At 40.5% G+C, this 13,096-nt stretch overlaps 1 protein-coding gene across 1 annotated transcript in view; it reads left to right on the forward strand.

The window, feature by feature from the left end:
* LOC104953656 (RNA-binding protein Nova-1-like) overlaps nt 1-13,096 on the forward strand; it is a 32,166-nt gene that overhangs the window by 12,167 nt on the left and 6,903 nt on the right. The window lies entirely within an intron of this gene.

The following is a 13,096-nucleotide window of genomic DNA, read 5'->3' on the forward strand; positions in this document are numbered from 1 at the left end:
CTAGTCATCAACCAACCAACATCGAACCTTGCTCTTTGGGGCCTCCCGGGGGTGCTGAATGATGCTTAAAAAGAATTTTAATGACCACAATGTAAGCTTTAACCCTCAAATACTGCGAAGTTTATTTTTCAAAAATACCAAACAGATCATGCAATTTAGCCATGCCTCATTTTGCTCTATTTGTTCTTTTTTAGCCCTGTTTTTGCAAGGGCTGAATCTGTGAGAAGTCTTCTTCGCTGCTTTTGTGGCAGACTACAGCGCCACCTACAGGCCTGGCATATGTACTACAGCGTCTCCAACCCTTTCGAATGGCAATGGCCGTGGCTGTCTCCCACTGATAGGTGGAGGGTTGGCCATATAGACGGAGCTCCTCGTTCCTGACGTCAGAGAATTTTCAAATCTGTATCAGTCTGTATCAGATCCGTTGCAGCCCCGTTTTTAGAGATTTGGGTATGGAGGAAAAGAGAGAGGGTTGTGTTTTCTGACACTTGGTGAGTTCCCTGACACACCGGAGACACATTCATGTATAAAAGACGTACAAAAGTGCATTTTGCATGATAGGTCCACTTTAACTTATTCATTAACACTTATTCAACAAGTGAAAATAAAACACACAACAATAGGTGTTCATTTAACTTACTTTGTCCATTTTTGTCTGTATATTTCTCCCAAATTCACCAATAACATTAAATAATGCCTTGTGTACTCCTATCAATGCTATTTATTAATATAATAAAAATGATAACCAACTTAATGTATTTATCCCAGGGGAAATTTGGTTGTGTGACAATTGCTTGGATTTTGAATTGTATAAATAAAAGATAAATAATAATAATAATAATAGAATAATTCATATTTACCCCATATTCACCAAGTGTGTCTCCCCTAACAGAACAGAACCACCAGTTTCATCATGTGTGATTATTTGGTTTGTGTCTTTGACCCTGAGTGACGGACGGTTTAGTGGAGCTGTGTGAGGAGCAGCCGCGAGGAGACGAGCGACTAATAGTCTGATATTCAGACTCTTATAATGGTGGGCCGATCCCCCTGCTGCTCTTTAGACTATTTATACTGCGTCAGAGAGGCGACTAAATGGATTTGTGATGCATTTGACAACACAAAGATACACACATATGTTCTGTCACACACACACTCAGAAAGAAAACCCCCAAACCAAAATAACCTCTTCAATCCACACTACTAGACACACCGCAGCCCCCCCTTCTCCGAGCAGCATACCATGATCAAACCCAAATTCCCTACATTTACAATTATACATTTTTTTATCAAATGATCCACAACTTTTTAAGGAAGTGATATTTTTAGGTAAAGGCACAATGATAATGAGCTTCAATGTTATGCTCACAATTATGAAAAGAATATATAGCCTGACAATAATATTGTGTGTAATGTGCTGTCAATGTTGTTCTCTATCTATAGTGAAATATAAAGAGAAACCAAAAACGAATTATGAACATATTTATTTTCAAAAAATCAAAACATAAGTGGTTATATCTGAATTAAAAATGTCTTGTTTCTTTTTCCTTATGGAACATAGCACAGACACTAATTTTTAGACCCTAAACTCAAATTGTAATTAGCGCAACTTCAAAATATGGAGGGAATTACCTACAAAAGAACACTAAAAGTAACACTTTAATATAAACTGTGGCTAATTTCCAAATAAAACAGGTTAAAACCTGACATACTATTTTTGAAGTCACCACAAGTTTAATCAGTACTATAATATATTATTGAATAATAATACAGGGATGAACAAACACAGTTACACACACACACACACACACACACACACACACACACACACACACACACACACACACACACACACACACACACACACACACACACACACACACTCAGGCACATTAAGGTCAGTAGGCTGTAAGCTGAGAAGTCTTTGTAGACGCTCACATAGTTTTGCAGCATGGCTCTCATTTTAGAAAGACATAACCAGAAACTCACTGTGACCTGGTGAATGGACCTCAAGAGAACACACACACCAGACACACGTTGACATACACACCATGACACACATGTGTCCCCCTGAAAGATGAATTGGTGTCCACTGTCTGCTATTTCGGGTGGAGGGTATTCTTCTTCTTCTTCTTTCAAGAGTGCGGCTGTTGTAGCATGTGGCGTGTGACTAAGCCCTCAGTGGGCACAGAGAAAAAGAGGAGAGCATTTATACTGGGGTGCAGGGGCCATGTCCACACCACTTTTGGAACCACTTTGCACTAGGATCAATTGTTAAACATGTTCTGAAAATAGCATGCATAAAGAATTTTCTTTGACACACTTTTGTACTTCTGGTATTATTTTGGACCTGTGGCACGTTTAATATTAGTCACAATTGAATAGAGAATAGTAAAGCAATTGTGGCTCCCGCTTTGCAGCAGCTTAGCAGTTACTGCACTAGTTGTAACAAAAGTATTTGGAAAAGTGTTTTTTGAAATCTGAAAAAAGTCTCCCCACCACTTTTTCTACACTGAAAAACTGAAACATTTACTTTTATCAAGTGTATTATGTCAACAAATGTCACACAAGTGTATTAGGTTAGTTGAAAGCAATAATATTAAGTTTAAATAGGTTCAACTTAATAGTATTGCTTTTAACTAACCTAATACACTTGTGTGAAATGTGTTGACATAATGAAATTAATTAAAGTCAAAACTTCAGTTTTTTTGTGTAACAAAGTGGAGGAGAGAGTTTATGATGATATGAAAAAGAGTTGGAATGAGAGACGGAGAGCGTGGATAACGTAGAGACAGAGAGGACGACCTGAGCCAAACAGTGGAGTCTGGCGGGCTGAGTGGGCGTCTGAAGCTGGAAGCAGATCTGAACTCTTGTTAGCTGACAGCTGCGGAGTGACAGAGGATTCTCTGGGAGAGGCAGCAGCTGATAGGAGGAGAACGGAGCAGCGACGACACGGAGAGACAACACACAGCGCTTCAAGGCCAGAGAAGAAGGATATTTATGAGTTAAATACACTCCTCCTGCAGCTCTAATGAGCTCTGACATGACACATGGATGAGGAGAATTTATTGAGGGATTTTTGTGACTTTTATTATTCCGTGTTTGATTTTGCAGTAGGTTACACTCTTGTAAAACATAATTGTTGCTCACACTGAAGCACGCTGCACGTTACACTTCATATCAGATATTCAGTGTATGTAAAGGGTGATAATGGCTCTCTTAAAATTGATTGACAGCGTTTGATTGATGCACAACATTTAAAGAAGGATTTTAGACTGAGTAAGATATTGTTCTTTCTTTATAAAATAAATACAGTTTTAAATTGGACTCCTGGTACAATACTTACAATAATAAACTGCATTTTAGTGTTCCATTATGCAACTTTCTGAGTGTAGACACATACTTAAGCATCACTGAAAATGCTAATTCTTATAGTTTAAATTCTCTTATGTGTGAATTATTTCTATACTAATTTCTACCGGATGTTGCCTCTGTTTAAAGGAAGGTCAAAACACAAGTCCAAGATTTCAATAACACATTTCACACGTGGTGCATATTTTCAAAACTATTATGACTTATTATCATTAAGGTGTAATCCAAGATTGTGAATTTTATTTTTTTTAAAGATCCTCGTCTTAGAAAAGAAAAAATCATGAGCTAATGCCCACTTGCTAAATTGCTCATTAAGCTTATTGTCGCTAATGTAAGCTAACTTTAGATGGATGTTAAAAGGAACTATTTGGACACATAGTTGCTCTCTGACTCTTCTGTATCCTGACTTCAAACAACAAACATGTTAGACGGCAAGCAATGAAAGCCAGTTGTAAAATGTGATGATGTCATATACTTTGTTGAGTCTAAATTCTCAGTTACCAGGTAACCAGTCTGTTATCATCCCTGTGTACCTGCTGTTGTATTGCATATACAGTCTTTGAAGTAAAGCAGCATATCAACATGGTTTGAATAAAAAGCCAAAGCACTCCAGAGAGCTCTCTTCCTGTTGTTGTGTAATGTAGTGAAGCATCATCTACTTATTGCATCGATATTGTTTTCATATTGGCATTAAAATTTGATGGAGTGAGGAGCGTCCCCTGTGACATCAGCTGTAAACGGCCTGTGGCTTTGTTGTGGTATTATTCTGGTATTATTGTTGGCCGTGCTGAACTGTATTCATGCTGCAGGACTTTATTCAGCTCAACGGTGAACACATACATGAGCATTTTACATCATGCATTGTTTTCCTAGCTGCAGCCACTTCCTGCGGGGTATAGGGACCATTTCCTGTGAACTTTCACCTCCAGTGAACACCTGTTTCCTACTTCCTGTTATTGCCTCCCTACACAGGAAGTTCGCCATAAATGTCAGGAAAAGTCTGGCTCACGTATCAAATGATGAGGAGCTGGGGATTCAAAAACTTTTAATGTTGATTTAGAATTTGAATGTCAGCGTAATTAAAGAAAGCTTCATCTTATCAGCATCAGCTGACCTTTTTTAAACCAAAAGACTCACAACTCTGTCCATTGTGTTGAACTAAAACCATAAATCCACTTTCTCTAAAATGACGCGTGACATTATGTCTGTTCCATTCCATTGTATCGGGCTAACAACTCCTGAGCAGTCTCGTACATCATGGTGCTTTCTTACCTTCTTACATAACGTTCTATCTTCCCGTCAGTCCCGTGATTAGCAGCCTCACTGCCGAGTCAGCAGAAATATAACACACTGTCTTTGTGTGTCTCTCTTATCTGCGCCAAACTGTCAGGATTGGGTGTCTGCATTATATTATCTCTGCCGTAATTCATATTTTTCTCCCGCAAATCTTTACACACGTGGACACCACACACAGAGAGAAAATCAGGTTCAGATGTGACGTCTTGAGGGAGGTCAGAGGAGGGAAGGAGAGGAGGTAAACACAAAGGAACTGAAGGGGAGAATAAGGAAGGAAAGAAAGAAAGGACACAGAGAGGAATTTGTATTTTCTGACAGTTCATTACACATAGAGATTTTAAAGAGACACTGTAATGTAATTTTACAAGTACTTGCAGCACAGTGCATCCTTTTATTTGTAAAAAAAACACGACTTTGCTCCCTTTACATCCATTTAAAGAGCAAACTCCAGTCGACCTGTCCAAAATACATAATTGTTCCAACCTTTCACTGAGCTCACGAAATGTGATATTAACTCCCCAGTTATACAGATTGTAGATGTATTATGCATCAATTTAGAGTCTGTACTCATCCCTTTTTTTTTCTAGCAGGACATGTTTGAAACTTTGGTGTCTGTGGGTTTGAGTCTTGGCGGCACACCATGCATGTAACGATGCCACAGCAGAGGGGCTAACCTGTTAAAGGAAACACACACAATATTTAACAGTTTCCAAAGAAGTGAATCATAGTGTGAAACAGCAACCGGCAGCCTTTCATAATTGAATTAATTTCCATTTCCAAATAAAGATCTTCTTATAACACAAGTGGTAATTTGAACTATTGACACACAAAGAGGTCACATTCGCATATGCCAACAGTCTTATTTTATCATCCTCGCACATCTTCAACAATGGAGACGTTTACAAATAATGCTTTAGCTCCCCTCCTTGAATATTAGTTTGTTGTAATTATTCTAGTTATTTGTCATATTGCACTGCATATTGAAGGTGGCAAAGAGGTGCAAACCTATGGTGAATGTTGTGCATATGTTGTCAGGATGAGGATGTTTCTTCATCGGCATGTGTTTTGGCACATTTATGTTTTTATATTAGCTTATTTTTCAAACTTCAGTGCGTTTCTCCAAATGGAAGTGTTTTGGGCTTTTGTAGCGCGTTTGTACCTGTCCAATTTTGACATAACCATCCATGATAATATTCAGTGCACATGTAGTTGGTTGCTTTTCAATTTTTGTAAAGAGATTACATTGTGAGATATTTAATTATCTATTAGGCCCCCTTGGCCGGTCAACACTGATTCTGGCTATTTTCTCACTGATAACGTTGATGAGAAAGTCAGAAGAAGCTTTGAGCTGTATGATGACATGTTTACACGTCTCATATGAACACCATATACAGTATACTATAAGTGTGTTTGGATATTTGTGTCCCCTGGCTGTAAGTCATTGTACCCGGCTCTTCTGTCCTGCAGTTATTTTTAACCTGCAGGGGGGGTTTCTGAGCTCCAGAGAATGAAAGGAGAAACGAGAGAGAGACGAAAAAAAGAGAGGGATGACGAGACGGGGTGATGATGGAGAGACAGAGCGGGCAAGAGAGGTAGAGGCAGACAGGGAGAGAGAGAGAGAGAGTGGTGACTAAGCCCGTGGATCAGGAGGAGGCAGATTAGGCTAAAGTCCCCTGCTTAAGACTTCAAAGATCAAACTCCTGCAGCCTCAACAGTTGTCCGCTGTCCTCCAAACACTGCGTGTGTGTGTCTCACATATCAGAGAAGGTATTGTTGTGTGTGTGTTATCTGTCTATCTCTCCTCGTGTGGGGTTGTATTAGGGCTGCTTGATTATGGCAAAAATCATAATCTCGATTATTTGGGTCAATAATTGATATCACGATTATTAAAAACGATTATCCATTTACTTTGAAAACATCAATTTATTCGAGAAAAAAATATTTGACAGTATGTTTTTAACAGTTGATTACCCTGAAATTTAAGTATAACTCAACTGAAAATCCCCAAAAAAAAAAAAGTATATAAAAAAAATAAAATCGTTTTATTTCGATTACGTTGTTTTCGTTGCAAGCCGTAATCGTAATTGCGATTAAAATACGATTAATTGAGCAGCCCTAAGTTGTATGCCCCTTTCTATCACAGGTTCAAGTGAAATTATGAATGTATTAGCGTCTTTGCACACACAAATACTGTACGTCTTTTGGTCGTATTTGTGTTTGTTGATGTGTGTGTGTGTGTGTGTGTGTGTGTGTGTGTGTGTGTGTGTGTGTGTGTGTGTGCGTGTGTGCGTGCGTGCGTGCGTGCGTGCGTGCGTGCGTGCGTGTGCGTGTGTGTGTGTTGGCTGCTAATGACGACAGTGGCAGACAGCACTGTGACCTGGATGGAACGTGACACAAATATCTGATGAGAAGACAACTCATCACTACCACCATGACTGATCTGATATAGTGAGGGAAGAAAGAATGGACTTAAACATTTCAGGAAGCAGGCTTTTGACTGTTGTTAATGTATTAGTATTAAACAGTTTACGGGAATTAATTGAGGTTCGATTGTTGAGCCCCATTAGAGAAAATGTTTTTAGAATTGTTCTCAAAAACGGAGCCAGGGCTAAGGGGAAATAGTAAAACAAAACAAGAATTTTCAAAATAAAAGAGAAAAACAGCTACTTCTCCGATCATATTCTCTGATATTTGAGTATTAGTATATAATAAACATTTTTATTTGAAAGTAATACATTTAAGAAACAAATAATTCCTTAATCTTAGAGAATGTGTGATTTATGACTTTATAATCTAAGACATATACGCATTTCTGTTGAATGTACCACTTTTATCATTTGTTTTACCTTTTTATCTTAACCCCGTCCCCCAGTGCCAAGACAGGCCTCTGCCAATAATTATTCAACAAACTTGATTGCTTTTTATGACATGTCTTCACTGGTTAAACATTTCCAGCTTTCATTAAACATAAAACTGTTTCCAGTAAGTGCTCAGAAAGACTTATTGAGTTTGGCTAACTACAGATTTGTGTTTCATAAAATGGATGCAGAGAGGCAGCGGCTGCAGCTGTGTGTTAATATGTCTGCAAGTCAAGGTTAAACCCTGACAAACCGTGTCTGTCTGTCTGTCTGTCTGTCTGTCTGTCTGTCTGTCTGTGTGTGTGTGCGTGCGTGTGCGTGTTCTCATGGTTTTTAACAGTTGTTTGTTAAATGAGACATTGTTTTCATACATTTCCATGCTTCGGTGACCTCAGCACCCTGTTAGCTTATCGCTACTACTTATCTATGCAACATGCACGCACGCACGCACGCACACACACACACACACACACACAGACACACACACACACACACACACACACACACACACACACAGACACACACACACACACACACACACACACACACACACACTTCTACAGATACAGTAAATTGCTTACACGCTTTGGTTGATGAGCCAAAGCAAACATTTGCCCACCCTCTGCCTCGCTGTCTTTCTGCCAAGTGCAATAATATCCAAAATGTTCATACAACTACATGTGTGATTACAGTAATACACTCTCTATTACCAAATGAGGTAAAAGATAATAGTATTTAAATATTTGCAGTCTCAAAGACGTGGTGTCCGTGGTGGCATTACCAGAAGAAATGTCACAGAAACTGCAATGTGTTTGTCAATGAGTTATAATTGATCCAAAATGTGTCACATTATAACAAATAACGGTTATTTTGGAAAGCGGATCAGTTTGCATTATTATTTGAGTGATTAATAGAAGAGTCAGAGCAGCCACAGAGGGCGTCACATTAAGAGCTGCAAACCTCCATGTAGCTGCTCTGCAGACTGCCGTGTGCAGCATGAAATCAGATCACAGCTGCTTTCACAAAGATATGAAAAGGCTACATTGCCTGACATCGTTATTAAAACGACAGTAGTTTGTGGTGCTCCCCCCATGATTCTGGGAACTGTAGTATTACGGTACACCACATACTGTATACTCTTATCTCCAGTAAATACTTTTTAAAGAGGCCCTATTTTGCTTTTGGGGTTCTCCATTTTCGTGTAATGTGTTTTATAGGTTTTTGTGCAAGTAAATGGTCATTGTTTTCTTCAGTAACATAGTGACATCACTATGTGACACTTGCACTACCATTGCCTAGTGCTCCAACACATTGTACGTGATATGCTAAGGGCCAGGACATCTTTTGAAGAGCTTTTTGAACATAAAAGTATGGAGACATGTCACAATAGAGGCACTAAATACTAATATGAACCTGAACATGAGCATTATAGAGCCCCTCCAACATTTCCACCAGGACTGAAATGTTCAGGATTGCCACATTAAAGGCTCTTAGAACTTTAATTTCAATTTGAATACAGGACTTTAAAGGATCTTGTATCTCAATTTGACCTTCCTGGCTAAACGAAGAATGAAAAAATGTAAACTATTAGTTGGGATTTTACTTGTGTGCCTGTAGTGTGACAGTTTTGGCACTCATAAACCTCAGACGGTCAAACTCTGAACTTGATCCAAATTGCTCCACTGTGCTGTTGACATTGATTTGGGCTTATCTGCTCAGCCGTCCCTGCTGAAGTCAACACTTCCCGTCCCTGCTGAAGCCAACACTTCCCGTCCCTGCTGAAGCCAACACTTCCCGCCCCTGCTCCTTCACAGTGCTTGCCTGAAAGCATTCACCAACAGGAGATTGTCTTTGACCTCCAACCTCAGCCCTGCAGCTGCAGCAACAGGACGTTGTGGTCAGCAGCTGGATGGACGCCAAGCCCCCCTCCTCTGTGAAAAGTTTCATACGGCAAATATAAAACTCTTCTAGGAGAAAACAAAACAAAAAAGGAGACACCAGAGAGGAGAACAGGTAGAAAAAATGATTTAAAGCAGAGCGGCTGAGGAGAAAACAAACATGGAGGAGCCGTCGTTGTAGGAGCGATCGCCTAAAGGCTGCCAACTGTCACATCATCTGCTTCTCTGTGGCGGATATGCAGAAAGGTGCAGAGGATTGTGGGTAGGCTGGCTGGCTGAGTCGGCTATTAGAACGAGTCGATCGTACAGCATCATCTGAATAAAAGCAGGATGAAGACGATGATTTCACAATAAAACGCCCTTCACACCGGGAACGGATTGTGTGTGTGGGAGTGTGTGACCTTGAAAGAAGAGGTTTAAAACCTCTTTAGATCTGTAAAAAAACACAATATGGAAACGTGAGGAAAGAAAGCAGAGCGGGCGGAGGAGGAGGAGGAGGAGGAGGAGGAGGAGGAGGAGGAGTGGAGGCAAGCGGAGAAGCTCATTAGCTGAGAATCAGTTAGATGGTGGATGTGATCATTAGGGCCAGGAGGGATCAGACTCCACTGTCTATCCTCCCACCAACACTCATGCATGTGTGTGTGAGGATGTTGCAGTGCAGAGGATGAAAGGGCTCATGGGTAAAATCTTTTTGGCTCTCCCCCTCCCTTCCTCACTCTCTCGCTGCCTGTCATACTTATTTCTTTTTATCCCTTGTCTCCATTTTTACCCCACACCGCACATCCATCCTGAAATGTTGCAGCTCCGACAAAAGTGCTCCTGATGAAATGGCGTTATTTTTACACCCGGAACACCTTCATTATTTTCCGAAACACCAGCGTTAAAATCAGTATCTGTACTTTGGTGCTGATGTTCACCAAAATATATTTTCAGTCCTTAAAATAATTTGTAAAAATGGTACTGGGCAGAGGTTTGTGCTCTGGGTGCTTTTATGGCTGGATATTCATATTAAACCGGGACTATAAATAATATTTTTAATAATTAAGCTATTAATTCCTCTGCAAATTAATTAATTGAATTAGTTATTATAGGTTGGGGTTTGTTAAGGGTTAGGGGCTTAGGGTTTATCTTTTAATATTATATTATCTTTTAATATTCATTTTAACTTCAGATTTGGTATAAACTCAATTTGTGAGTCCCTGAATAAGAAAAATAAATAAAAAGAAGAAATGTAAAAGAAACGAACGAAGGGGAAGGGAAAATCGGCGTTATAGGATCTGGTGTCGCAGAGCACCCGGCAGGACAGAGTTCGTAGCTGGCGGAGCCAACGGCGTGACAGGAACCAGTGTTAGGGTTTCATAATCTGGGGTCAGTAATGCAGTGCACATTGGCTTGAACTTCAATTGGATTATTTTCTGTGTCACTTTTCATTTGCCATTTTGTGCTTTGTGATTTCATTCTGAAAGGTAACTGGAGTGTCTCAGCCCAGCAGTGTTCACACTTTGCTAGCACTTTGTTCCTCTCACTAATCTACACAGGACGGCAGATTGTAGCGGGGGTCTGATAGCAGCAGCACGTAAACAGACTCACAGTAACAACACTAATCAATAGAAAGCACTGAAGTACAAACTGCCAGAGGGCAAAGATGAATGAAGAAAAGGAAGAAGTAAACAGTGCACCTGTTAATCCCAGAGAGCGACGCAGCGACGCCTCACACTCACAGGGGGGAGATCATTCTCTAATGTTGCAGTCAGAGAGGGGAGTTGTTTACGCTGTCTGCAGGTTTGAAGCCGCTCTATTATCCGCTCCCTCCTGCATGCCTCTTATTCATTTTCAATTTCTATGTAAATCCATCTCGTGGAAAGCCGCGGTACAGAGATGGAGATGGAGCCGTGGAATGCAGCGTGGCAAACCGCTGCATCGCCGCGCAGAGGTGGTTCTGCTTAAAACTGCAGCAAACAGATAGAGGGAGGGGGTGAGATGGGGGAGGCAGCTTAATTGGAATGGCCTTCACATGTTCTATTGTACGTTGAATTGATCCATCTCTTTGCATTTTTCTTTTATTCCCTTTCCTCTCGCTTTATTTCACTCTGCATGTAACAACAAAACGTAAACTGTGCATCTCGTCCACTTTTCTCTCAATCACCCCGCTCCCCCCTCTCTCCCTCCCTTTTATTTTGTTCTCCTCTTTTCTTCATCAAGGCCATGTCTTTTTATCTCTCCTCCCGCTACTCCAGCCCACACTCTCCCTTTCTGCTCAGTATGAATATTGGATGTTCAGAAAGACATGCAGTGTGAGTCTCAGAGAGTGGGATCAATGCTGCAGCACACACACATTCATGTGCGAGGCGGCTAATGCAAAGTCAATGACTTCTACAGGTGTCCTTGTTTGTGAGAAACAACTTTGCGTCATTTAGTTTGCACTGAAGAGCAGAACAACATAAGTTGCAGCAGAAGTTTTTTTGCTATTGACAGTCTCACACTTTCCTCTGGTCTCACTCCATTCAGCAGAGTGATGCTCTGAATGTGCAGGAGCCGGGTTCTGCAGCACAGCGACGGGCACTCACTGCTTAGCAACAGGAAAACTCCACATCACACCTGTACTGCATACTACCTTGTCTGATGCATGGGGTTTCATTTGGCTGCTTGTGGGCAAAACTGCAGGTTATTGGAGTTAAGCTCATTTGAAAAATATTTCAGTTTTTCAACTTAAAAAGGACCTATTATGCTTTTCTGACCCTTCACTTTCCTGCAGTGTGTTACATTGTTTCTCGGTGCATCTAACTGGTCTGCAAAGTCTAAAAGCGGGTGTTTCTTTCCCACTCCCAAATATGGGCTTTTTTTTGACATTTTTAGACAATATTTTCTTGGGACTAATTGTAGAAATGGAAATATCAGTCAGTGATAAATAAAAGAGAAACAAGTGCTTCATATCCATCCATTGACCAACACAGCAATGTTATATATATACAGTGCACAATGTGACGGACGAACAAAAGTACTGTATAAAAGAATTATGCATAATTTGTACACGCAAATATGTGAAATGAATATACTGCACTGTATTAGGACATGGAGTGTGTGTGTGTGTGTGTGTGTGTGTGTGTGTGTGTGTGTGTGTGTGTGTGTGTGTGTGTGTGTATGTGTGTGTCATACTTGCCAACCCTCCCGATTTTCGCGGGAGACTCATTTCAACTCAAGTCTCCTTTCAACTCAAGTCTGAGAGGGTGAGGAAGNCTCTCCCTTTCACTACCCTTTGAATGCTGGAGCTGTGTTTCCATGGTAACACTGACCCCTGGGAGTCACACAAGCTTCTTTAGAATCCCTCTCTCTCTCTCTGTCTCTCTCTCCTGCTTGTCCATCCTTTCCTCCCACTCTGTGTACTTCTCTCTACCTCTTCATCACCTGTTCTCTCACCAACTTGCTCTTCTTCTCTTTCTCCTATGTTAAAAAAATAGTTAGTTATGTGTTCAGGTGGTGGACACACTGCCGCGCACGCTCTGTAATGTCATGTGTCTACGGCATATTTACATTGCTAAATCACACACACACACACACACACACACACACACACACACACACACACACACACACACACACACACACACACACACACACACGAAGACTCATTTAAAATCATTTTCTCATTACACTAACTTTCCTTGATTTAGTCAA

This window comes from Notothenia coriiceps, unplaced genomic scaffold (genome assembly GCF_000735185.1).
Source record: "Notothenia coriiceps isolate Sejong01 unplaced genomic scaffold, NC01 NC01_scaffold00022051, whole genome shotgun sequence".
Lineage (NCBI taxonomy): Eukaryota > Metazoa > Chordata > Actinopteri > Perciformes > Nototheniidae > Notothenia > Notothenia coriiceps.